Source organism: Tyto alba, unplaced genomic scaffold (genome assembly GCF_018691265.1).
Source record: "Tyto alba isolate M040663 unplaced genomic scaffold, T.alba_DEE_v4.0 Super-Scaffold_1000006, whole genome shotgun sequence".
Classification (NCBI taxonomy): Eukaryota; Metazoa; Chordata; class Aves; order Strigiformes; family Tytonidae; genus Tyto; species Tyto alba.
The window spans coordinates 10,870,003-10,879,539 of NW_024881272.1; positions in this window are offsets into that span (position 1 = coordinate 10,870,003).

The window sequence follows — 9,537 nt, forward strand, 5'->3', positions numbered from 1 at the left end:
ATTTATTGATCTTATAAAATATCTTTTAGCAGTTAAGGATCTGGCAGGGTGGTGGTGGTGGCTGTATGTCATTTTTGTACCGGAGCTTTTACAAGGCATGTTTCCCTAAACCTGCTCGTGGGCTCTCCTGGCTATCTGGCAGCAGGGGTTCTTTGTCTGCCTCATTCCACGTTAGCGCAGCGCGGGCGGCAGAGGGGACGTGGTGGCCGAGGGTGCCGTGGGTAACATTCCCTTCCAAGCAGGTACTGGCACGGCGTGGAGCTGCATGTGCTGCTCTGTTCTCTTGCTTCCCAGCACCAGCTGCCTAGGTCAGACCCTCTGATGCCAGGAACCAGGAAAGTTAGAGGTACTGTGTAAACACACATCTGTGATGTATGTCAAGTTCCCCATGGTAGAATTTTTTCTGATTTTCATTCATTTGTAATGACTTAATATAATTTAAAAGGTTTTTTTTTAAAAAAAAAAAAACAAAAAAAAAACCCCAAACCAAAACAAACAAAAAAACAAACAAACAAACAAAACAAAACAAAAAAAAAAAAAAACAAACCCAAACAAACAAAAAAAACCAACCAAACAAAAGGAGTTGCACATGTTTCAGAGCTTTCACTCTTGTGGGAGAATATCTTACAACACAATTTAATTTTGCAGGATTCAGTACACATAATAATCTTAGCAATTATATTTTTTGTTGCTTTAGAGTATGATTTTTCCATACTGTGATCTACTAGGATTAAGTTTCTTCTTGCTATACTTTTCCTCACTGGATAGGAGGAATTCAGAGTTTGTTTTTGGAAGTGTAGGAAGAGACAAATGCAGTTGCACTGACTGCCACCCCCAAGGAAGGACTTCTTGCTTGAGTCTGGTCTGAGAAGCTGCAATGTTTCTACCTGTAGTTGGAAGGGAATTCCTCCAGGGCAGAAACTCTGCTAGACAGACATAAGACAGCTTTCTCGGGACTAGCTTAAAAAGTTTTAATTAGTTTTCAGGGAAGAGAGGGGTCTTAAGATGTTACTATTGTGGAGAGTATTTTTAATGCCTCTTTTTAATGCTCTTTAAAGCCTCTGTGATAGGCTTTGGAAATATGGGGCTCTCCGGCTGCAGTATGCATGAGGCTGAATTCAAAGGAAAGGCTGATTGTCCTTTCTCCTTTAGCTGAGAGATCTGTACTGTGTGTTCATAGGCTGAAACACAGTCTGGCCGAAAAATCCTGCCTCAGGTGGGAGAGTTTTTGTAGGTAGTTTGCATGGAATATCCAATAGTAATAGTAGTCAGTAATTTGAAGAACCATATACAGTCGTTTCTGTAATTCAGTTGTTCCACTCCAAACCTTACATGGATGGACTTCAATAACTCAGTCCTTGTATAATAGCAGAAATAGGACAGGTTGCCGTGTCTTGTTTTTGTGTTTTCCTATGGTGTGTTTTAGTTGTTGGTTGTTATTTTTTGATGACTTCTGGTTTGTTTGCCAAATACTTCCCACCTTAAAATTATAAATAAAAAAATGTACCATATATATGGAATAATATTTATATGTATATATTAACAAGGGTTACAAAACACTGCATTCTTCTTTACAGCAAACACTTGTAAGTTGATCTGTAGTCATGCAGATGTACTTGCAGCTAGCTGCCGTTGACTGTCACATTGCACTGTTGTGAACGTGAACATGTTTTCTTTGTTAAAATCTAAGTACTGATACTATGAACATAAAATGCAAGGAGTACACCTTTAAAAAAAAAAAAAAATCCGCATACTATAAAAATGAGGCAACTAATTGGTCTTTCCAGAACCCTGTTTCCTGAGTGTGGATGTCGGTGGTAAGTATGGCCGTTAGCAAGGCTGGTGCTGGTTTGAGCATCATTAAATAGAAGCCTGCTGACACTGGCCATTGATCCAAGAGCCGGCACAGGGCCTGTGGGCCACAGTATTTCCTCCCCCATCTCTTACTTCTCTCTGGGGATAACCAATTGGAAGAAATGACCCACTTGCCTGGAATTTTTAGAAGCAGTGGACAGTTCAATGTGAATTGTCAGCTCCAGCTAGAAGGGCAAAGTATCATGCGGTTGACCCTTATCTGTTTTTGGCATGCTGTTGCTGTAACATTTGGCCATCCCTCACAATGTCACAAATCCCAAGAAGACCTTGTGAAAATCCAGCCATGCAGTATGTGGAAAGCTGTCATCTTTTAAAGCTGTTACGATACAAAAAGGTAATGATTGTTTTGAGCTATAATACTTGTTACAAAAAAAAGTTCTGCCTGTTTAGTAGTAATGAAATGGTTATGACACTAAGCAGTCTGTCTATAAAACTATATTCTGTTTGGAAATTGCCATATTTTTAATTTTCTGAGAGTGCACAAGTTGGTGACAGTGGTCCCAAATAGAAACAGGTGACGTTCAAGTAATGTCCATAAAATAGAACGTACAACTTCTCATAGATACCATATTATTCCCATTTGTTGTTGTTTTCAGTCTTGAATATTTTCTTTAAACAGCATTGATCGCTCTGAAAACTGCCACAAGATTTTATAAAGTCAACTTAGGTATTCTAATATGGTGTGCTATGAGAATTTTGTATATGTTTTGCAACTAATGATTTATATTTATTTTCTGTAAGAAATTTAAATTAGACACACTATGATTTTGTTATTAGAGTAGTACCCAAATGCCATACTCATGATCAGAATCCCATTATAACTAAGTGGTGCATCTATGTGAGAATATTCTCTGTATTGAGTACAGCCTGTTGTCTAATTAAACAAACTTTTGCAGTAAGTTGCCTTGCACATTGATTTGGAGTGCTGGCAGTCATCTGCCTGCAGCAAAGTACCTTCCAAACATGTAACTTCTGCCTACTTTATGGGGCTATTGTTGGAATTTTCCCTTTTTATTTCCTCCTGAATTTTAATTTCTGACTTTGTATAGGACCATCAAGCTACTACAAAAAGAACTGTGGATTATAATTGTAATTTATTTCACTGTAACTGAATGTAAAACTATGTGCTTAAAATTCAGTCTTAAAACACAGCTCCCTTTTTAAATCAGATATTCTGCAATTCCCTCATAAACTTAAAATATGGTCAGTGTTACATCTTTACATAAATACATAATTTTATGTAATGAAAACCTGAAATAGAGATTATTTTTGACTGCATGAAGTGCCTCAGAGTTGAAACTGCAAAGAAATCAATAGTGTTCTTCAGACCTCTTGATAATTGTCTTTATATTAATTCTTTGAGGTCCTAACTAAGTTGAAACGCAATATTTCATTCCTGACATTTAATCCATGAAAATGTCCTTGGAGATGTATTATTCCCTTAAAATAATTTACGTGTACCCTACAATGAACACACACTGCTGGAGGTGTATCAGAATCCTTCTTGCTCTGCTACAGGACATAAATAGGAAACATATACATGCCTCATTTGAAATTGGTTTATATAACTGTCATATGACAAACGTGTTGTAGTCTTAGGGCTATTTTTTGTTGACATTGATTAAAAAAAAAATTCCAGTATCAAACTCTAATAGATGGTGATTGCATGAACTAACATGGCGGTTTTGGCTATTCTGATTTATGTAGTATTTTATTTAGTTTGTAAATGAATAAAAGTGGTATTTCTGATCTTAGTCTGTTCAGATATATTAAGGTACAGTAGATTTGTCCATCTGTACTGTCAGTGTTACCACTTGTCTACAAGGATAATGACCCCTGCAGGAGCTGCTCTGGGGGAGGCTTGGTGTGGGCTCGTCCTTCCTATGGCACCTACTCTGCTTGCGCAGCCGCCAGCCACGCTCTTACCTGGCTGCCATACAGTGCCTTCCGAGCAAGGAAGTGTCAGCTTAGTGAGTTAAGGCTGACTTGCATACGTGCTAGTATTTATTACTGAATGACTGATGCTGTGGCCTACTTCATTGCACTCAACTCGTTTGTATGTTGGGTATTGCCAATCTTGCCAAAGCGAGTAAGCATATCTAACACAGAGTCATTTTTGCAGGAGTTAGTTATGGCTGTAGTACCCACTTGTGCAAGAACTTTCTGCATCCAGAACTCTATCAAAAACCACAATAGGTCATTTCTTTGGACTTGGATGCTTCCTGTACACCTCTGTACTCACTCATGTTAATAAAATTGTTTTTCCTACTAGTTAAGAAAGAAGAATGGAGCAAGAATTATTTCTGTCATGATGGTGCCTCTTTTGTATTTATAAACTAGCTAAAAGTCTTAAAGATGTCTGGCATAGGAGTATCTGTTCTACTGAACTCTATGGACACCCATTTTTGGACACCATAAAGAGACTTGATTATTTACATATACTGAGAATTTATTATGTGGATGTGGATATTGTAGCTGCTGTTTAACTGACTGTCTGAAGAATCTCTTGAGTGCTATTGAAAAGCCTGATCTGCTGCTCAGTATGAAAAAAATATGGCACACTTTCTACCGTAATGACCCTGAGCGTACAGGTTGGCCCTAATTATGTCTCTGTTTCCATTTCATTTTTCCGTGCAACTTGCACAGTAAAGGTTTCCATCGTGTACCAGGCTAATGTTCCCAGGCAGAAGACTTCATGGCAAATTGTGTGAGTGAGCAGGAGTTCTAGTGGAGCCCAGCAACTTCGGAGCAGCATGCAAACCTCACAACTTCTGCCCTCCTCTTGTATATTTGTAGCTGTGGTTTGTGCTCTTTTTGGGGAGTGTAGCCAGTTCCTGCAGTGCTTCTGGACTTGTTTTAGTATTCCCAATTTCTGTGGGATTCTGCATTTCACACCGTGTTTAGCTCTCAGTTCTGCCTTCTACCTCTTAGCTTTGCTCCATTCTATGTTTTCCTGTGCTTTGAGAATCTTTGCTTTTGATCTTACACCCTTTTCACAGCATCTGGCTTGGTAACCTTAGACTTCCCTTTTTCTTCTAGTAATTTTGTGCTTGCTTTCTCATGTACTTCTGCTGTGATTTGAGGATGAGGTTGCTCTTGTGGTTTCTTTCCCCATCTCCCTAGTGGGACATTAAAATCCCTTTCCATTCTGAGAATCTGGTGACATCGTGAACTGCTTTGCTACAGTCTCAGTTACGCAGAAGTTGGACTAGGAGCCTCTGAGCAGGCTTTGTGTTACTTATGTGGATCACAAAGGATGCATTACAAAACATAATTTGCACATGACAGCTATTGAGAAAATGAGGTGGCTACAGTATGCAGGATTTTGAGGGAAAAAACTTGGTCTGAGTGGAGACTTCAAGTAGCGCTCAGTATAGCGTGGGATTAGGTCTTAAGCAAACACTCTTATGGAGTACTTGTGCAGCATTACAAGTAACAAAACACCCAAAGGGGATAGCTCTTTTTGAAGTGATTGTTCTAATTTGGCTAGGACTGGTAAACTTGTTCTTTTTTCTGTCTGTATTTTGTCCACTAATATTCAGTGCAGAGCAAAGCAAACAGAGATTTCCAATTTTTTTTTTAAGACAATTTTGTTGAAAGGTGCAACCTGTGTAAAAATTAAGGATTTTTCTGTGGTTGTATAAAAAATACCCTTCTCTTTGATTCAGCACTAAACTTTAACAACAAATTGGGATCCAGGCTGTGATATTTTTAATTTCTTTTTTTTTAATGGCACTTCTCTTTATTGTTTCCAGCAAATATAACTGCATGTTTGGTTATTGTTCCATAGCATTTTTTTTTTTTTTAATTAAAACTTATAGATGCTTTAGCTTTTCTTTCATCACAAGATCTGTCACCCTTAAGAGAAAGCATAGAGAGCAGCAGTGTTTTGTAGAATCGTATTTTTTCTGAGATAGATCATGTCTTCCACACAGTACACAATACACAATATTCAATACACAAATACTGAAATGCCTTTAAATCCTTGAACCTGCCTATGAGATCGATACTTGCATTACTCATGCTTGCTTACTTTTGTAGATCAATATTTCATGGTCTATTTACTAATACTAAATGTCTGTTTCTATTTTTGGCTAAAATGTGTATTTTTAATTTTTTTTCTTTTCCAGTTTCTAACAAATTGCTGCTTTTGATTTCTCAGGCTTGATGGGCCACTGGCATTGGCAGGTGGTGGAATGACACAATGCAATATGATATGCCAAAGTAGTTGGGCATCACTTGTCATCTTGTAGACAAGTGAGGCAGAGGAAATAAGAGAATACTTGAGTCTCTCAAATATGCAGGTGAAAAAAATGACATTTTCTATAGTATAGAAATCTTTTCCTGTAACTGCCGCCTCCTATCTTATCCCCAGAGCGCTTCAGTTTCTTCTGCTATTTTATCTACACCATATTTGAAGTATTGTAAGAGAGTACGTGAAACATTTTACCTGTAATAAATAGCTCCATGTATAATTTCACTTCACTTAATATTCTTTCTTGCTTTCTGCAGTGCAAATAAGAAGCCATTAAAGGTAGTAAAAATATAAATAATGAACTTCAGTGTTATGGCCTATGCTAAATGCACAGTATATAAGTGTGTATCTTGCTGTAAAGAACTGCTCAGTTCACTGTGATTTCATAGTGATTGCTTGTTTTTTGAGCACACAGGATTATTCACTTTGTTTCAGGCAGAGGCATACCTCAGTAATTCGTCAAGTTGTTCAAAAGCACAAATGCTCATGCATGGATTTAAGGGGGAGCTATCTATGAACATGTTTCTCAATTTTTGATCCCTCTAGGACAGCATGGGAAAATACTTAGCAAATTTTTCCCTCAAATTATCTGTTTTTCCTGAGGTTTGAGATCTACAACAGCTTTATTAAATCCAGCGCAAAACATCGGTGCAATAAAATGGAAGAGTTGGAAGAGCAGCCTGTGTTATTTCTTCCCCTACCTCTGAAGATATGCATTATCCCTTTCTCCTGCATGTGTGCAGCAAGCATGAGTGAAGAGGAAAATGCAAGCTGAGTAAATCCTGCAGAGTAATAGCGTAGCTAATTTAGCTCACTCAGGGAGCTCACCGCAGCTCCAGACAGCTCTTTCTCATCCTGTGAGCTGCTCGGCTGCATAGCTCTTCTTCTGGATGCTCTGCAGATCTGCAGCAGAGGATCCATCCCCAATTGTGGAGGAGGTTGTTGACCTCCCCCAAGTTAGGGAGAATACATTTTTGATGTTGAGAAAATGGAGCAGCCCCCTTCAGCAGGGGAGTTTCCTTAAAATCTTTTGTGTAGTAAACAGATAAACTTCCCGAGTATGGTTTTGACTGTGAGCTTTACACAGGTTGCTCCGAAACTATTGTATAACTATTGTATAACTATTTCTCTGGGCTGCCTCACTTTCGGATTAAGCACACTAAGTTTGGTGATGAGGTTGATCAGGATCAATTCTTTCAGATTGCATCTGCTCTGTTAAAACTGCAGTTTGGCCCGTCTATTTTGGAACTTCTTTTATCTCATATAGGAGCTTAATTTTCAAAGATCTGTCTGCAGATATGACTACTACTACAGTTAATTTATAACAAATTTTGGAACAAACTCAATTTGGAAGGAAAAAAATTATGCTTTCCATTATTTTTCCTATACTGTATTATCTTGTGTTTGACTGTAGTGAAAAATGATCAGCTATTTTGTTTCTTTTTGATAAATTAATTTTACATTTCCAGTTTTCTCCAATCTTGGTAATTCTTAATGAATCTCTAGTATTTGCAAGTATGTCAACCCTATTTTAATTACAGTAATATTTATACAAAAGGCTAGTATTCATTCCAGGTTTGCTGTTTATTGCATACTATCTTATCAGAGATTGAGGCGAGAATATTCCATTTTGGGTCACAGCAGGTTTGGATTGCATTTTTTCTTATGATCATGTGATTGTTTTATGCTTTGGAATGGTGCTAATTTAGAGAGAGTGGTAGGTGCAGTGCGCACTGCCACTCCGGCTACTTAGTAGTCACAAAGGCATCCTTACCTAATCATGTATTTTTCTTTTTAAAAATGATCTTTCCCAGAATGAGCAGGTGTTAATTCCACATATTGAGGACTGCTATCATGCAGTGATATATGTATGTGTAAGAGACCATTTGAAATGTTTTTTTTTGTTTGTTTGGGTGGGGTTTTTTTGTTGTTCTGTTTTTTTAATTTGTGTTTCAAAGTGAAGCTGGATTGCAAACACTTTCTACAGCAGACATGATGGGTTTTTTGGGTCTTTGTGGCTGAGTGACTGTGTTGCTTGTGTATTGACAATGTTGGATTTTCTTTAAAGCTCATTTAATATCAAACTATAATCTTTGCTGACTCCATTTAACCTCAAGTTCAGTTTCCAATACAGCTTTAGCAGTGCTGTTAGGGAAAAAGGAATTAGGACGTGACAGTCTATCGGCTTCCTTTCCTTGGCTCTGTTTTGCACATGCTGGAGGGCAGAGCATCCCACACCATCGGCTGCCAACCTCTGCTGGAGCAGCAGGCAAGTGTGCATACCACTGTGCCCCCTTCAAAGTGGCTGGGAAGCTGTTCCTTCCCCCCCACAGCCCCTCAGCATTGCCAGTTGGGAATTTAAAGGTGGGAACCATAGCTCCACCAAATACTGCATCTTCCTCTGTGGATATTAATTTTGCGTGTTTGTTGGTAGTAATGAAGTTTTCTCTCTTTCCCATACTGGCCTTGTTAGGCAGCTAAGGAAAAAATATCTGTATCTACCCACATTTATCCCTTTATGATGGGGATGTGTAAGAGACAACCTTTCCATATATGCATATTATGCCTGCTGAAAATTAATGCTAAAAATAAAGAAATTATAAGCAAATGGAGAACTTCTAAGGTATTCTTGAAGTAAGCTATGAGTTAAGAATTAGAAACCCCTGTGGCCCAGTAAGAAATGGATTTTGTGGTCTCTTTGTACTGTTGAAATGTCTTTTGGAAACAAACTCCCACTGTCTAAAATACCATAACATTTTACAAGTTTGCAGAAGATGAAAATGCTACCAGATGTTAAGTTCAAGGAACAAATTAACTACTGTTGTCAGATGGAACAGCTTTTGCTGTTAGGTAACTTTTCCTTACCTTCTCTCCCTTTCTTCCCCTGCCCTCTCTGTTCACTTAACCACAGCTGCTACCAAACTGCCCATCCCTTCTGCAAATAAACCAGTATTTCAGTCACAGAGGTGAAGGGAGAAGTCTATGTATTGTACAGTGCATATCATTAAGTTGATGGTTGGTTGGATGACCAAAGTCTTTTATCAGAAGGGATTATCAAACTAAACTGCTGTAGTTAAATATAGTTTTCTATTAAATGCATATTTATGAAGTAGAAGAGAAGTCACTAATAACTGACAGAGTGAAAATCTGTTAGGGGCACATGGAAAGGATTGCTATTATCAGACAGTCTCACCTTAGTGCTGCTACAATGCTGCTATTTTTGCCATAATGCTTTTTTTCATAATATGATTCAACTATATAAAAGGTTTATGGATTTGAAGCACATCAGAGGTCATTTCCTCCTGTGACTCGCTAATCAGCTCTGGTACTTTCATTATATACAGCAGGAACTTTCAGACAAAGGTAAGATTAGTAGCTAACCAGACAAAGAGAAGATGGAGGAAAAT